Source organism: Melanostigma gelatinosum (genome assembly GCF_949748355.1).
Source record: "Melanostigma gelatinosum genome assembly, chromosome: 15".
NCBI lineage: Eukaryota > Metazoa > Chordata > Actinopteri > Perciformes > Zoarcidae > Melanostigma > Melanostigma gelatinosum.
Window position 1 is genome coordinate 12903464 of NC_136648.1, and position 16711 is coordinate 12920174.

A 16711-nucleotide genomic window follows, 5' to 3' on the forward strand; every position below is an offset into this window, starting at 1 on the left:
TACCACAGTCTGGGGATGTGCCCATGAACAGAGGAATAAAGCGTGGGGATGATGAAACCTTCAAATGCCGTCGGAATTCTAGAGATAGTAATAACTGTGTAAAAGGCTTTTTACTGAGAGCGATGTAGAAAGGTGGCAAAACAAAGTAGAAGTACAGTAACTGAAAGAAATTGATTAAAGACACTTAAAATGGAAGTTTTGGAAGAGGTTTAAGTTTTTGTTTAGGAACTGAAAGTGTCCATTTCAAGTGTAAGTGCTCAAAGGATCTGAAGCTGAAGTTCAAACACTGACAGGGACTGAAAACATGAAAGTGTAAGTGATACATAGAGTTGTGTCATGACATTTTACTGTAATTATACTACAAGCAGATATTAATTCAGTAGAAGCTGTTGCAGTAGTGGAAGTAGTGGTGGGAGAGTAGAGTTAGTACAATTTCTGCACAACTCTATAAATTGGTACAATAAGATCCTGAGTTTACGAGTAGTCCCAAAACGCATCATTGGAGCTCGAGCCAATCGCGTCAGAGCAGAATTCTGTGTTGTGGTGGAAGCGACCGACCAATCAGCGCCCGACCAGCGGAGTAAACGGACACTCTGCATCCGAGTGTGTGCATGTATCGAGCAGCAGTTCACCGCAACAAAGAAAGATACGTCGCAGAAACACAGGTAGCATCTTTGCAACAAGGTTGTCGTTGTTGTCATCATCGTCGGAGAAAAGGAGCGGTCTGGGTTCTTCCTATAGCTCGCGGATAAATCCTCAAAAGAAAAGTGTCGTTTTGGAGACTAGTTCGGTGAGTGTTCCTCTCTTTACACGGGATGAGCTGACTGCTGTGGACGATGGGTTGTGTTTAATGTTAGTTGTAGCAGAACGCTTTTATTTGAAAAGCCTCTACAATTAATATTCAGACCGTTGACTGGCTGATGACTTTAAAATGTCACTTCCCTTTCTACAGCGCGGCGCGGGTTACTTTTAGTTTGTCGCCTCTTGTTATTTCATATATGCTTTACGATCTCACAGGTTACATTAGAAATACTTAGACATGTGAATCTGAACATGTATGCCTTCACGCGCTTGTATGATGTACTGTGTGTGTGTGTGTGTGTGTGTGTGTGTGTGTGTGTGTGTGTGTGTGTGTGTGTGTGTGTGTGTGTGTGTGTGTGTGTGTGGGCACCTCATCTGTCATCACCGCACACAGTAATGGGATGGAAAGGTTGACTGAATCTCTTGATTGCCTGAATGTGTTGCGTCTGTTTGAGTGTGTGTGTGTGCGCGTGTGTGGGACACCATGAATTCAAGAACGATACCGGTGGTTTTCAGCCTTTAAGGCTCGTGACCCTTTAAAATGAAGCCACATGAGGCCCCTGCATTTGTCTATGTTGTGAGTAGGTCAACTAAAACGGAGCTGTCCTATCGATGGTTTAATCTGAGGAGTTTCTAGAGTCCTAATTGGGTAAAATGCTCTAATATTTCTCAATAAAAGAGCAGGGGGTTTGTGTAAGCCTAAAGATGCTTAATATCCTAATACAATTGCCACAGGAAGTGTTACCAGCTTTTGATTTTAGAGCGGTATAGGTGTCTGTATACTATTTTTTTTAATGGAACAATGACTTTCCTCACAGTGCTCAATGAGTGCTCAATTCTCTCTGTGGCCACTACACCTTCATATTTACTCAGCTAAGATGGAAAGGACAATGCAGAGCAGCTGGTAAGAGCAGGGGAGGCGAGCAGAGAGGAAAGAGGAGTAGAGAGGGATGGATTGTAAAAGAAGGGCAGAGGAGAAGGATGAGCGTCAGAAGAGGACAAGAGGGAGAGTAGTTGAAACAGGGGATACACACTCCCTCCTCACATGTCCAATTTGGTTTTCATTTGGTTTCATATAAAGTAATAGGCAAAAACGTGTGTTTGTGTGTGTGTGTGCGATGGTGGGTGGAGTCTGCTGGTTGATGGAGGACTTGTCGAGATAAGGGAGAGGGGTGGTTGGTGGGGAGAGAGATGGAGGGATGTAGAAAAGGAGGGGGCGGAGGAAATGGTGCATTGTAATATTGACAGGGTGTCATTTATCTGTCTGCTGGATCTGACCAGCCGCTCGCTACGGGAGAGCAGTCTGCTCACCGCCTTGTGTCTCTTTTTCGTTCCCTTTCATCTTCTATCCATATACTTCCCGAATCTCACCCTCTTCTTTTTGCTTCCACAGCACTTCCCCCTAAATCTCTGTCTATTTCCACAATGTTTAGTCTCCTGTCCACATCTTCACTCTGCCTGTTCTTCTCAACTGACTCTTCAGCTCTTGAACTTACACCCCCACTATTTGCAGTGCACTCACTCCCTTTGACGTTCCAACTTCAGCCTCTAAACATCAATTAATGACTATTAACGCAAACCTTGACATCTCGACTGCTGCCACTCCTTGTGTACATGCCGAACCTACACTTCAACCATTTATAGTGCCCTTCTTCTGAACTAACGCCGGCACTTCAACTTCAACTGTTTTCGTCTCTTACTCTTTAAAGGACAGCTAAACTGCTTTCTAGGCTATTTACTCACATTTCAGTGCTGATATACAAAGTGATAATTCAACTGCCTCGATCTTGAAATTAACATTTCAGATGGTTTCATTTTTTCCTGTTCACACCTGCGGTGTTCAGTGTAAGCCAGCACAATTACATTTTCCTTCTAAAATGTAGCCTTTCTCCAGTCTCGTACGTTCTTTGCATTTTTCTCTCTCTCCTGTTCAGCTCTCTCCATCCTAATCTGTTTTCTCTTGGTCTTTATTTCCTGATCTTTCCCTCCCTTTTTAAAAATCTCCCCATGTCCCCTTTATCCCTCCAGAGGGGCTAATAAGCAGCATTATGAGTCAGTGTGAGGAGAGAGACAGATGGGATTCGGCTCGTAGGCCAGATAAGGGTTTTTTAACTCGGCTGTGTCTTATCACACCCTGTCACTGCTACTTAAACTGAACAGATACTGACTGGCATTATGTATAGAGCGGTAAAAAAAAAAAGGATCCTTAAACTGAGACAGTGGAAGTTCTGCCTGAAGCATGTTGGCATAATCCCGGTCCAGAAGGGTGCCAGTGATGTCAGAGTACTGATTTAAATGCAGTGATGCAGAGATGGGCTATTTTTTCGAGCAGTTGTCAAAAGCAACAACCGCCAAGGAGTTAACTCTGTGTTATTGTGCATCAATTAAACAACATATTGGTCACAGCGTAGAAATTTAGATCAGATTTTTGCTCAATTTCTTGCCCGCTGCGGGACATATTGCACATCTGCATTCAACGTGCTCGTCATTCAGTGACACACGAGACAACTTGGAAAGACAGCCAACATTTTGTAAGTATGAGCTGTATTTTATCAGCCATCATTATTTTTAATTACTTGATTTCCCCACCTCCCCAACTGTGTTTTTTTGTGTGTGTGCCAAAGCACAGTAGCACAGGGAGCAGGCTGGAAGCAGACTGAAAGATCTGAACCTGTGAAGCCTCAAACCGGTCTAAATAGAGGCACAATAAGATCAGCGTTGTGTTTCTAATGGTGAGAGTCACGTTTTGGCAAGCATGAGAAAAGTGTTAAATTGGTGCTTTGAAACGATTTCGATTTTATTTATTATCTATCAAGAGTTGCAACTATCAATCATCTTCATTACTGATTCATCATTAGTCATTTTGTCTCAAACAATGTCAGAATATAATAAATTGTCATCACAATTTCCCAGAGCTGAAAGTGACATGTTCCAATTGCTTTGTTTGGTCCAAAATGAATAGCTATTCAGTTTACTATCATTTAATAAAAAGAAAATCAGCAAATCCTCACATTTGTGAAGCTGGGACCAGTGAATGTCTGGTGTTTTAAGCCATGCTAGCCATGCCAGCGGTGGGGCTGACGCTCGGCCGGTGGCCCCAGTTTTTGTAGTGTGTCTAACACCGTTGACACTAGTCGGCAGCTTTTTCGCCCAAGTGGTGAGCAAAAGTGGTGTGAAAATGAGAATGAATGCTGCTTTGTTTCATGCATATAACAGTGGCTTGTATATCTGCAGTCCTTATTCCGGTTTCCCTTTTTGAACAACAAATACGGACCATAGCTATCTGCTGGTATGAAGAGTGATTTCCTGTCACACAGATGCTGAATGTGCGTTCTTTTGGTGGTCAAATGTGAAACATACACAACCTTAAATGGATTAATGACCAATGAAGACCAATACCATGAGCATGTAGCCCAAGCAACCATTTGGTGTCATGATGACAACCTCCAGCTCAACACATTTAAAACACAAGAACTCATTATAAATCCCCCATACACATTTTGGGAGTACCCATGACCATCACTAACTCATTTAAATGTCTTGGCACAAACATCAGCAGAACACTTAAATGGAACATCGATAGAGAAACCATTACCAAAGTAGAAAGGTGCACTCAGTCGAGTGCAGATCTCTACCATGCGTGTCTGCAACACACACACTACTGAATTGTGTGATTGAATGAATACAACCCTCAGTTGGCCAACCCCCCCCCCCCCCCGTCTAGACACCTCTGGCCTGTAAGACGTTGTAAAACACACTTCCTTCAAACTCAACAACACGATGTATGCAGGCTATCGCCTTGAAGACATTGATTGACATTTCACACAATCTCCCCCAAAAAAAAAGGAAATTAGACTCACAAAGCTGCCTGCCTGCTTCTGAGTTACTGATTGGTACAGCAATGTGTGTACTGTTGTTTCCGTTAGCTGTTAGCGGTGAGCTAAACACTTTTATTATTTTGTACAGTGTAAGCCAACTCAGCTGTACTTAATGCTAATTAGCAAACGTTAGCATGATCACACGCTAAACTAAAGTTGTGAACATGGTAAACATTATACCTGCTCAACATCAGGATGTCATCATTGTCATTGTGAGCATGTTAGCATGCTGATGTTAGCATTTAGCTTAAAGCATCACTCTGCCTGAGTAGCTACAGCTGAGCCGCTAGCATGGCTCGAGGCTAATTAATTACCTGTTGATCAACCAATAGCTTCACCTCTCTATTCAGAAGATAGATGTATGTAAATCTGTCTGTCTCTCTGGTTCACTTTTGGTATAATAATTTATATATTTCTGTCCTAGGAAAACCATGTTTATGTATGAATCTTACACGGACAGATGGGAGATGGAGTGGATTTATATTCAGCAGCCTTTTGTTAAGTCAGTGATAGACTGCTGAGCTTACAAAAATTCACACAGACTCTCTCACACACACACATATACACACACACACACACACACACACACACACAAATACACAGACGTCACTCAAGAAAAACAGCACTCTCATGCACTGCTGCACTTTAAAGTCAATGACTTGAACTGAGAGACAGAAAAAAAACAAGAAGACGATGTGTTCCTCTTGCCCTTGACAGGTATTGTGGGTCTAAATGCGGTGTACAACCTGTGTGTGTGTGTGTGTGTGTGCGCACACCTGGGTGTTTGTGTGTGTGTAGGCAGTGTGCTGTACCTGCTGATGCACCGGTGACTCACAGAGGCCATTACAATGACAGGATAACTCAAGTTAAAGTGTACGTTACAGTAATATGCGCAGATTTCCTCCTGACAGTCCAGTGAGGCGCAGACGTGTCATGTTTTCCTGAATTGTTTGTAACTTTGATGGTGCATCTCCTTGTCTTTGCATCAGTTTAACGGGGCGAGGTTGACGTCCTCGGACACCCGCGTCATCTTGTTGTCATCCTGCGTGATGACTGTACGTGTCAGTTTGCCGAGGAAAAGATTGCAGCAGTGACTAGTTAATCAAAGCCCCCCTTAACAGAAAATACAGCCTGAGTGGAGTTGAAGACACACAAGGGGACATGAAATCATTGGTGTTATGACTTTAGTTACAGCTAATGTCCACTCCTTTTAATCCCCGACATCTTGGCTCATTTCACCTCGTTGTGTCCTGTCTTGTCACACATCGTTTGGCTTCATGTCGCTCCCAATCATCTCGTCTTGATATTTTGTCTGATCGATCCCAAGTTTGCCCCATCTTTTGGTTTCGGGAGAGTAAAGAGGGCTGCATGGTAGGTGTGCTCATTTACATGTGTATGACAGCAGTGTCTGAGGTGCTGCGCTCCTGCTCATTTGTCATCTTGTTCTGATTCAGTGTGTTTGTGTGTGTGTCTGTGTTCTTCCTGAATATTGAATTGGTTATTTTCTCTTTTCTGTGTGTGTCAGTGTAGCGTCACGATGTGTCAAATGTGGGCAATCTGCTCTGAATCAGCTGCCTCATGCTGCAGTCTGCCTGTGGTTTCATGGCTTCCAGGAGACTGATGGACTGATGGCTCTTCCAGTTGGATAAAATAAACTGACTCATCCTGGAATTCAAAGCAGGCATGTGATCATTTTGGCCGCAGCAAAAAAACCTTGAGGGAAATGCGATGGAATGAAAAGTGACAGGCTGTGGTCACTGCTCTGATGTGCTCTGGGTGAACAACATGTTTCACGATTTGTTTCACGAAAAGGAAAAACAATAGAATTTCCTGCCAGAGACTCTCTTTAAAGGCCTTGAAGTCTTCTCACGTATTGTCTACCGGAATCCTTGCTGGCTTCTCCGACTATTTACTTATAAACCCCAAAATAGACCAGACAGCACTCTAAGGTCTGGTTACAACACGTCATATTCACACTAATATTATATGTGATATTAGATCCGTGCTCAGGCCTTAAAGGGAATGGGATGAACAGAGGGCTGCAATACTTGTGGGAAACCCAGCCACTGTTTTTATTGTACCATAGCCTGAGACTTGGGTTATGGCGAAAACATTGATAGCACATCGAATTGAATCGTGTTTAATCTAATCTTGTTGTAGTTTTTTAGTGCTGGAAGAAAAAAAAACTTTTACTGAACATACCTTCACGGCCAAATTAGATCAGTCACTTGCAGGTGGATCCCCGATGTCAGCCTGAGTACACTTGTGTGTGTTTTCGCTCAGCTCTACTTGGCAGAAACTCCAAGGCAAATGGGGAATAAACTGAGGGAGTCTGTATCTTGAAGTCATCACAAAAACATATGCTGCCAAAACTGATTATTGATTTTGATTCCTTGGACTGTTCGATTTCTGTCCACAGCCGTCTCGGAAAATTGCCTCTGTGGCACAACAGCTCTATAGATCCGTCCACCTATTACCAGTGAGACATCATGTAGCGTCATTTGGATTAACGGCAGAGAATTATTTGTATTTAAACTCGTAAGGCTGGACCTCACTATTCAGTTATTCAGTTATTCGTTCGTTGGGCGGATATTTGGTTTTCAATTTTGGTATGAGAATATTGTTTTTTTTTTAACCTCTCGGGATTACAAACATGCATAAATCACACCAAACCTTTTGCTTCTTATTCAATAACAAATAACAATACAATGGGTGTATAGGTGTTGTACATGTTGCTACATAGAGGGAGCCCCCGCTCCTCTCCGGCACGACTAACGCGACGGAAGAATTCGCTTCAATTCAGCGTTACACCGGGGAAAAACACACGCAGCACACCAAGTTGCAAAACTCTGGTGAAATTCACTTTGGTTTGATTCGGCTTCCTTTTGGCTATCTGCTCGTGTTGACTCCAGGACGGGAAAGAAGAGTCTGGTTATGGTGTCCAGCACTGTGGCATTAGCAGGCTTTGTCCACCATCCAGCAGCCTCAGAGAGGGCAGGGAATCCACCTCTGTCTCCCACCAACACCATCCGCTTCTTTGCTTTAATATTCACGCTTTAAAGTGAGCTCTCCATGTCGAATTAAGCAACAAATGCAAAGAACCGAGGGACAGTTTGGTTTTTATTGCCATTATGATGTTATGATGACTCTAGAAATGGTCTCCAGCTTCTCTGGCTTGGGTAGCACTGCAAGATGTTGCTAATATCTGCTAATACTACGGGACAGCCTGTGTTGTAAAAGTGTGAGTGCAGTTCCTCTCCTAGCTCCCACTCTCTCCTCTTTCTGTCTTTGTCTCTCTCCGTCTATTTTCTGGCCATAATTACAGAGCTCATGAAAGCGTTTAGAGTCTCATGAATATTTAGGTGTTGGAGGGGGAAGTGTCTGGGGAGACCCATGTGCGGCTGGTCTGCCCTAATTATGGAGATAGTCCTCCACACACACATTTAAAATGAGGGTGGAAGGCCAGAAAATGATCAGAAGCTGCTCATTTGGGAAAAGTTAATATGGGCTTAAACAAAGGTATAAGCATGCTAAATAAAATGACACACACACACACACACACGCACACACAGCAGGGAGTTTATAATGGCACAGCTGGTTGGGGCTTGCAGCTGGTTCTTTCTGCTCCCTATTGTTTAACAGTGAGCTAGTGCTGCACATGAGCCTAAGAGAGTAGTCAAGGGGACTATATGTGTGTGTCTGTGTGTGTTTGCATCCCTCTGGGGGCTTTGATGTCATGTCATGCTAAATCATGGTAGGGATAAACAGAAGTGTGACTCATTAATTCCGTGATGCGCACTTTTGAGTCATGGGGGGGGGGGCACAGGAGGAGGGAGTCATTATTTTTTGGCTGGAGAGGAAGGAAGGGGTGCATGAACAGAACTATGCATACACACAACTTAATTAGAGATGAACGAGGGATGCAAGCAGGAAGGGTGAGAAAGGAGAACGACAGCAAGTCACGGTGAGTAATAAAAGGATGAGACGGATATTGTGAAGGAAAAAAGGAAGGCGCTAGTTTGCAAGAGGGTGGACGGACTGAGGGAGGAAAGAGGAACTAAAGAGGTGTGAGAGAGTGAGAGAAAGAAAGAAGACCGGTGAAAAGAAAAGAGGTTTGCATTTGGAAGGAGGCTCTTATTATAATGAGTCATTTCAGACACGAAGGCTGGCGGTTAACTGGTGAGAACAGACGAGAGAAGTGTAAGGAAATGTGGGAGAGAGATGAGAGACCTAAACAGCATATGAGGAGGATAAGAGAAGAGAGAGTGTGTCACTGCAGATGGTGATGTCTCTGTAAAGGTGAGAAGTGAGGGTGGTGAATTAAACATGTTTAGTCCCAGAATAGAGACCATAGCATGTTAATGTAAATGACTCATTGCTGCAGCTAGGTGAGCATACTGTGTTTTATAAATGTGTACTGGTCACATACTGTGTTTTCTAAATGTGTACTGGTCACATACTGTGTTTTATAAATTTGTAGTGGTCACATACTGTGTTTTATAAATTTGTAGTGGTCAGATACTGTGTTTTATAAATTTGTAGTGGTCACATACTGTGTTTTATAAATTTGTAGTGGTCACATACTGTGTTTTATAAATTTGTAGTGGTCACATACTGTGTTTTATAAATTTGTAGTGGTCACATACTGTGTTTTATAAATTTGTAGTGGTCAGATACTGTGTTTTATAAATTTGTAGTGGTCACATACTGTGTTTTATAAATTTGTAGTGGTCAGATACTGTGTTTTATAAATTTGTAGTGGTCACATACTGTGTTTTATAAATTTGTAGTGGTCACATACTGTGTTTTATAAATTTGTAGTGGTCACATACTGTGTTTTATAAATTTGTAGTGGTCACATACTGTGTTTTATAAATTTGTAGTGGTCAGATACTGTGGCTGAACTGAGATCAGGGGTTGGTCCCTATGCCCTGATCAGACAAAGTGCGTATTGCCCAATCAGAGTGCTAACGTTAGCGTAACACAAACCACGGACTGTACAGGGCCTTATAGTTAATAGTAATAAATAGTGTATCCTGAAAAAGTCACCATGATGAGAAAAAACACTTATGACATCGGGTGCTTTTCTGCCCTGAGTTGAACTTTTGTCATCTCGAGGCGTTCATAGCCTTCCTGCTAATACGCGTCTGATCAGGGCCTTAGCATTCGCATTAGCATTTATTCCTGTGAGAGTTAGCCTCAGGTACTGAATTACTTGAAAGCCCAGATGACAAATTAAATGACCAGACCAACATAGCAGTGTCATAATACACATCACTCAAAAATCTCCCATATATGTTGAATTGAAATCTAGAGACGGTGAAGTCCATAGCACATGATTCATGTCATTTTCACACTCAAACCATTCAGTGACTGTATGGAAACATCTGTATTTGTTGTGTTTTCAAGCACTCATTTATTCAGGTTGTTACACCTCTCTGCATGTTCAAAGTAGGCTGTGTGACTTGTAAGCACAACTTCACAGCGTCTTATTGGGCTTGTAATAAACTGTATGGATGGATGATAAAAAATAGATCAAATCGATTAATTATAACAATATCCAGAAAGTGAATTCTGATGTAAACGTCCTGATGTAGCTCCTTGATGTTCTGGGAGCAGCGTGAGTAACAATCAAGTGTGAATCTGACTTTGATAGCCTCTGTGTTGCATGTCTTGTCTGTACTTGACAATGTATAACAGTTTTATTCTCATTTTTTTCATTGTTTGTGCACACATTAAGTGTCAATATTGTATAACCTTTTAACTTTAATCTTACATTGTTTTTAGGTTTATTTTGTAAACATCTGCCTTTGGGACTACAGATGAAAAATAGCCTTTTGGCTAACTCTGGCGCATTTGCAGAAATGTTTTTATTAATGTGCACTGTCCCATTCAAATAAACCAATAAATGAACATCCTTTTTGAACAATGCCAGCATCCAGCCATTAAAACTGAGCTCACCTGTGAAGTCGTTGCTCACTGTCTTGTCACTGCTAAATGTCTGCGACCGAGCAGGAAGTTCTGTCGTCCAGCCGCGTGAGCGCCGGGGGCACGACAGGAGATCTGGCTCGCCACGCCGCCGCCATCTGTGAGCTTTCATCTGGCCACTTCACAGCCTTCTGAGAGGAAACCAGACCACCGCACGCTGCCACCGCACAGACAGTGACACACACACACACACACTGGTATGATTATGAACGCAGGCAGACCGTGGCAGACACACAAACACACGTGTCAGCACGACTTAATAACAGACCACAGTTTGATGAAGTGTGTCACCAGTCTGAGAGGAGCAGAAGCCCACCCATCTGTGTGTGTGTGTGTGTGTGTGTGTGTGTGTTTATGAATATTTATGTGTATGTATATGTTAAGCTGCCAGTGAAAGGCGGAAATAATGTATTTATTCATACGTCTTTGTTTAGTTATGCATGCTTTATATTAGCTGACAATTGAATGAATAAACCATTCCAGCGCCGTCAGAATGCCTTTAGAGCGCTTTAGAGCGTCCTCAGCGACGTATGACTGAGGGTTCAGATTCTGTTCTGTTAATTCAAACCCGAGTTGGTGGATGGTTGTGACTCCAGAGGAGGAAAATTAGTAGTTATGATGTAAATGTCAAATATTTCTCTCTCACACGGAGCAATTTAAGCTGTCGGTTCAGTTGAAAGGAAATTGAAATTGTTTGTGTTCTCACATAATAAATATAGTGGGAAAACAAGCCCCGCAGTGGGCTTTGATTGCCACAGAGTGTGCCGAAGTCCAGTCAGAACGTGATTGGCGTCTCTACCTGCAGTTTTATATTTTTTCCACGACAGCTAGGTGGATAAATTGCAGATGATTGATGTAACTTAAGTGACTAAACTCTCTGAAGGCACACACATCAACAGAGGCTGTTGTTGGTTTAATCGTCACAGAGCTTTATTGCCTTCCACTCTGCCATCAGAAGGCTACACTTAACTGCAGAAAATGCTGTCTGTACTTGTGCAGCTTTTTATGTAAACCTGGAAGGATCATTATGAGCTGTATTGGCCAGATTTATCATGACCACTGACTCATCCAGCGACTCATTAAACCTGCAATAACAGTCTTTTTGTTCTCCCTGATGTATCATTCGGCTCGATTAAATGGCGAACTTGTTGGCAAACAGTTGCTTGTACAACCAGCAGATACGGAGCAACAATACGATTCATATTTGTGTCCACCTGATGAACGTGGTGTGTAATTAAGTTTAGCATACAACTGTAGTTATCATATGTTTATTCCTGAATCATGGCCAATATGCACAACACAGAATACTGCAAAATGTAGCGTGTAACACAAGTTATATTATTTTGCGACTTTTATGATGTAACTGGTTGCTTTCTAAACCTCATGGTTAGAGAGGAACATTTTTAATGGCAGTGATCACTTGTTTTTGTTGATCTAGCAGCATGTTTATCGCCTCACTTCATGAACATAACATTTGCGTGACTGCTGTTTTTGTTGCAGTAAAAATGGTGCTAGAATTAGTTCTAAAGGATCCGTCTCCTCCTGTATTATTGGCCGTGTCTTTGCCCTTTGTTTCGGATTTCACCACCACAATTATTTCCAGCATCGGCGCATGTTCGAGGAGAGACTTTAGCGTGGCATTTGTACCCGGCCACGCTTTCGACAGCTTTCGAGCACACACCAGACTCCATTACAAAATGAGAGCACTGGAGCTCTCAGAGAACACTTAAAACAGAAGCACTAAGTCATCTCAGGCAGCACTTTGTGCCTCGCTACCGGATACTGAAACACAGTTTGTGTGTGTGTGTGTGTGTGTGTAAGAGAGTGAGAGGAGAGGAGAGAAAATTACACTACCACTTGTGGAGTATTACAAGAGATGATGAGGAGCAAATGTGTGTGAGCGAACAGAAAAATGAGTCAGAGAATGTTTGTATGTGAGAGAAAGAGAGACGCTATTGCGATAAAGGGCATGAGGTTCACATAACAGGGAGAGCATCCCCCACTTATGATTTATTCATTCACTTATTTTAGTTTTTCATTAAGCGAGAGGATCTGGGTCAGACACGGCAGCATGTGTGTGCATGCAAGAGGAAGAAATGAAGACGAGGACAGATGTTTCTGTACAATGACGACTGACATCTGCCAGTTCAGCCGAACAGATGAGGCTGGTGGCAGATGCAGGATATGAGACGGGTACAGTGGCATGAAAGCAGACTGGCATTCAGAGAGACAGACGTATGTGAGCCAGCTGTGTGTCACGACCCAAATAACAGGTGTTTGTGTTCAAATGACAGACGCCGACAAATTTGTGGCAAGATAGAGTAAGAGCATCAGTTTGCTTCTCGACTTCGGCCTCCCAGCTGGTTTATCTGCGTCTGTAACAAATCTGAGCGATCGCCTTGAATTAGTCAAAGGAACGGGAGGCGGCTGTGAAACTGGAGAGTGTGTACGTCCAACTTACAACCGGTTTGTGTGCGTTTGTGGGAAAGGGAGACCGCGAGATAGAGACAGCAAGAGTGCAGATTACAGCTAAACACAATCAGGCAATTAATTCCATTCGCCAGTCGTCGCTTAAACCAAGAAACAATTTGGATAATCGATTCGTCATTCAAGTAGAAACACCAACTATGTGTTGCTTCCAGCTTCTCAAATTTGCTGCTTTTATCTGCTTCGTGTGGTGTTAAGTCATATCTATTTGGGCTTTGGATGGTGTGCATGTGTGTCTGTGTTAGACACAAGTTGTCCTGACTCCTCCTGTTCACCTTAAAGTCCAGATGAGCTTTGAGTCTCTTGTGCTTCTGAGGATGCGTGAGTTAGAGCTCTGAATTGGTACGTTTTGTGTTTGTCAACTGTGCTGACTCCATGGACCGCCACGGTCTGACAGACAGAAGAATTCTGTGCTTGAGGTGCGGAAACTGTCCAATATCCTGCCTTTTTTTTTTTGAGGAAAAGCTTGCCGGCATCAAAATAATTGAAAATACCTGGTGTTTTATATCTCTTTTATACAGGAGATTGGCCCTGAGGAAATATTTGGTCCATTCAAGGGGGCAGGAGCAGAGAGGGAAAAAAATGGCAGAGAGATGGAGCGATGAGTAAAGCAGAGGAGATATGGAAACGATGGATCAGATGATAAGAGGCTCATTATTCTGTTTCTATATTTAGCTCTCCGTACAGTATCCCTCTCTCTTACTGCACTCGCACACAGACACCCTACTGAACGCTGTCGCCTGCACGTCTGTCTGTCTGCGTGCGTATGTGTGTGTGTGTGTCTCCTCAGTACTTCTGAAGTTGTCATGGCAACATTAAATCGTCTGACATATGAGGGGGTTTTCAGTCAGGTTCATGTATAATGAGCCGAGGTCTTTTGTTTTTCAGAAGCAGATATTCATCAGTTTGACCTTTGCCCTCGCCAGAGCAGATAAGCAGTTTGAATGTGCGAGGCTCCTTCTGCTGCTGCATTGAGTTTCATTCGCTTCTACCGTCGTCCCATTGCAGCGAGGTGTGGCTCGACTGTGAGTTACATGAGCCCAACAGTCAGGTTAGCCGCGGTCCTTATTCAGATTCCATAGAAGACAATAGCCACATAAAGAGGAGAGTGACTTCATACTCTGCTCCACTAAATCGTTACAGACAGGAGTTGTTTGCTGCTATTTTAATGCTCATGATATGCTCGTATATTGCCTCTTTAACACTGATTCCCCAGATATTGTAACGTTCTGATGGCTTAATTTCAAATCCACAGAAAAGAGAGGAAAGGCTTGTGCAGTGATTGTAATGCTACGATGGTTATATGAGCCGACCATAGACGTGACTGAGCGTGTCTTAGCCCACGTTGATACTTTATTCATGTTCGAGAGGCATTTTCTGAATTTACAGTGAAGAGGCACTTCAGCCAAAACTCTGTGGTTTAGTTCCTCTTTAAAGGTATAGAGTACCGATACTCAGCCTTTCTAGACTCTTTTCTGTACACGTCTGTTGCTTTGCCTTGATCAGCTTTGACACAATGAACTCGGCACTGTGTCCTGTCAGTTTGTCTTAAAAAATATTAATGTCGATTGTATATTTTACCACAAAAAGATTCATGAATTCATCAAGGCCCCCCCGAGTTATTTCGCAGCTCCAGGATTCTAGAGGAGAAAGAACCATTGATTTATTTCTGCATGATATATGGATCCAAACTTCATCACCGGCTTAACATCCGAACGCTGGTTTGAATGTAAATGCAGAATCAGTAAGAGGACAGACACACAGAATGAGTCAGAGAGTGAAGCAGAGTGTCTGTGAGGTCAAGACGGAGCCGGACAGACTGACCGACAACGAGTGACGCCTGCAGAGGGCGGCTAATCCAACAGTAAAGAAGATTACTGCAGCGGCCTGGTGCTCCCTCTCCGTCCGTCTGGAGGGAATGGAGCTGCTACAAGCTGCCACGTTACTGTGAGCTGAGGAACTGCTGACTGTGCTGCTGCGTTGACCAGAATGCTGCTCGATATCGCTCGGCTCCACTCTGAGCTCCTCGACCCTTCTTTAACCCGTCTGTCATCTCCCCACGTGTCACTTTACCTGCTCTGCAGAGTCCTGCTGTCGTACAAGGCCCGTCTGTGTGTGTGTGTGGCTGCTGTCACTCTGGTCGATACTCTGTGTGTTGCAGCATACTTATTGCCGGTGTTTTAAAACTGGAGAATAAACAGAACTCTGATGTTTGGTGATATTGAAACCGACATGCCGTTCATATCAAATTCCAAACTATTATTCAGCGGCCTGCGCGCGACAGAAAGGCCACTGAGTGAACGATTGAGAGATGTCGTGGTAATTCGTGGATTTGTGTAAAAGGCGGTCGGTATTGTCGTTATTACTCCTCGGTTCCGGCGCACTGCTAGCAATGCTTGACAACAGCTTGACAATACAGTAAGTCCCACCCCTGGCGACGATTGGCTCATCGTTAGGCCCACAGTAGTGTTCATTGGCTCAATCACGTTTTAATCGAGAAACCGCTGTTTCATGTCACGATGTCGGACGAATCAGTCCACTCAAACTCGGTGGAGTGGGCGGAGTCAAAGGTCTGAACCCAGTGCAGTGAATAGGTATTTGTTTCATAAAAATAAGTCATTGTAAATTTAGGATTTTGTTTGCTGTAGGTTTCTGTAAAAACCACAATCGTTTTTAAAGTTCAAACGACTTTCACAGTTTGTAATGTGTTTGTTAAATTGTTTTATTTTATTTGTGATCACTTCCCTTGACAATCAAAGTGTTGTGGTTATTTGAGTACCACATGGTCATGCGCAATAGTTGGCCGTTCAGTTTCACATGTCTGGTTATGACATGGTTACATCTCTGTTTTGCTAAGTTACACGTAAACACGCAGAAATATTGACTCAGCAAGTGAGACAGACCAAATGTGGACATCAGTGGCACTTTCGTCAAACAGTACGACAACACAACAGAGTGCATGTCAACCTGTGTGACACGGCTTTGTAAATAGTTCTCTTTGCACAGCAGGACATTTGGTAAATGGAAAATATGAAACTCGGAGGTCGATGGGAACTTTAAACAGACCGTTCTTATGACCGAATGCGACACGGTTTCTGAATGCACAGTTGCACCGCAAAGATGAAGAAGAAGGCAGTCAGGAAACCGTGTTGTGCAAGTACAGGAGTCTACATGTGTCTATATGTTTCTGTAAGTTTGTAGTGCTGATACCTTAGTATCTGTGTCTTATTTATTGATGACAAGCAACCCTGTAGTCTACATATTTGACTGACCTTTCACTTTTGTACAGACACATACAGGGTAAAGACGTGTCCATGTAAACCGTATTTTAACGCAATTGTGCCGAATAGCTCTCAGATGAATGAATAAATTATGATCACAGTGGCCTAGTTGATTTTACACTCAGTCATTAACTAAGAAATGTGTTTCCATTACTGTGTGGTAACAGTTTGTTCATATCTTTCATGACAATTAAAAAACAAAACATGTTTTGTGTTTGACAAGAGATAAAAGTGAATCTGTTCTGCCGTTTCAGTGTGAAGGAATACCCTCAAGCC

The 16711-nt window shown here is 42.9% G+C and overlaps 1 protein-coding gene across 1 annotated transcript in view; it reads left to right on the forward strand.

Moving 5' to 3' along the window:
• Positions 1 to 770: 770 nt before the first annotated feature.
• LOC306789407 (SPRY domain-containing SOCS box protein 4-like) overlaps positions 771 to 16711 on the forward strand; it is a 68490-nt gene continuing 52549 nt past the window's right edge. The window contains exon 1 of the mRNA XM_079285334.1: positions 771 to 790. The gene's annotated coding sequence lies outside the window, so the exon portion shown is untranslated. The remainder of the gene's footprint in view (positions 791 to 16711) is intronic.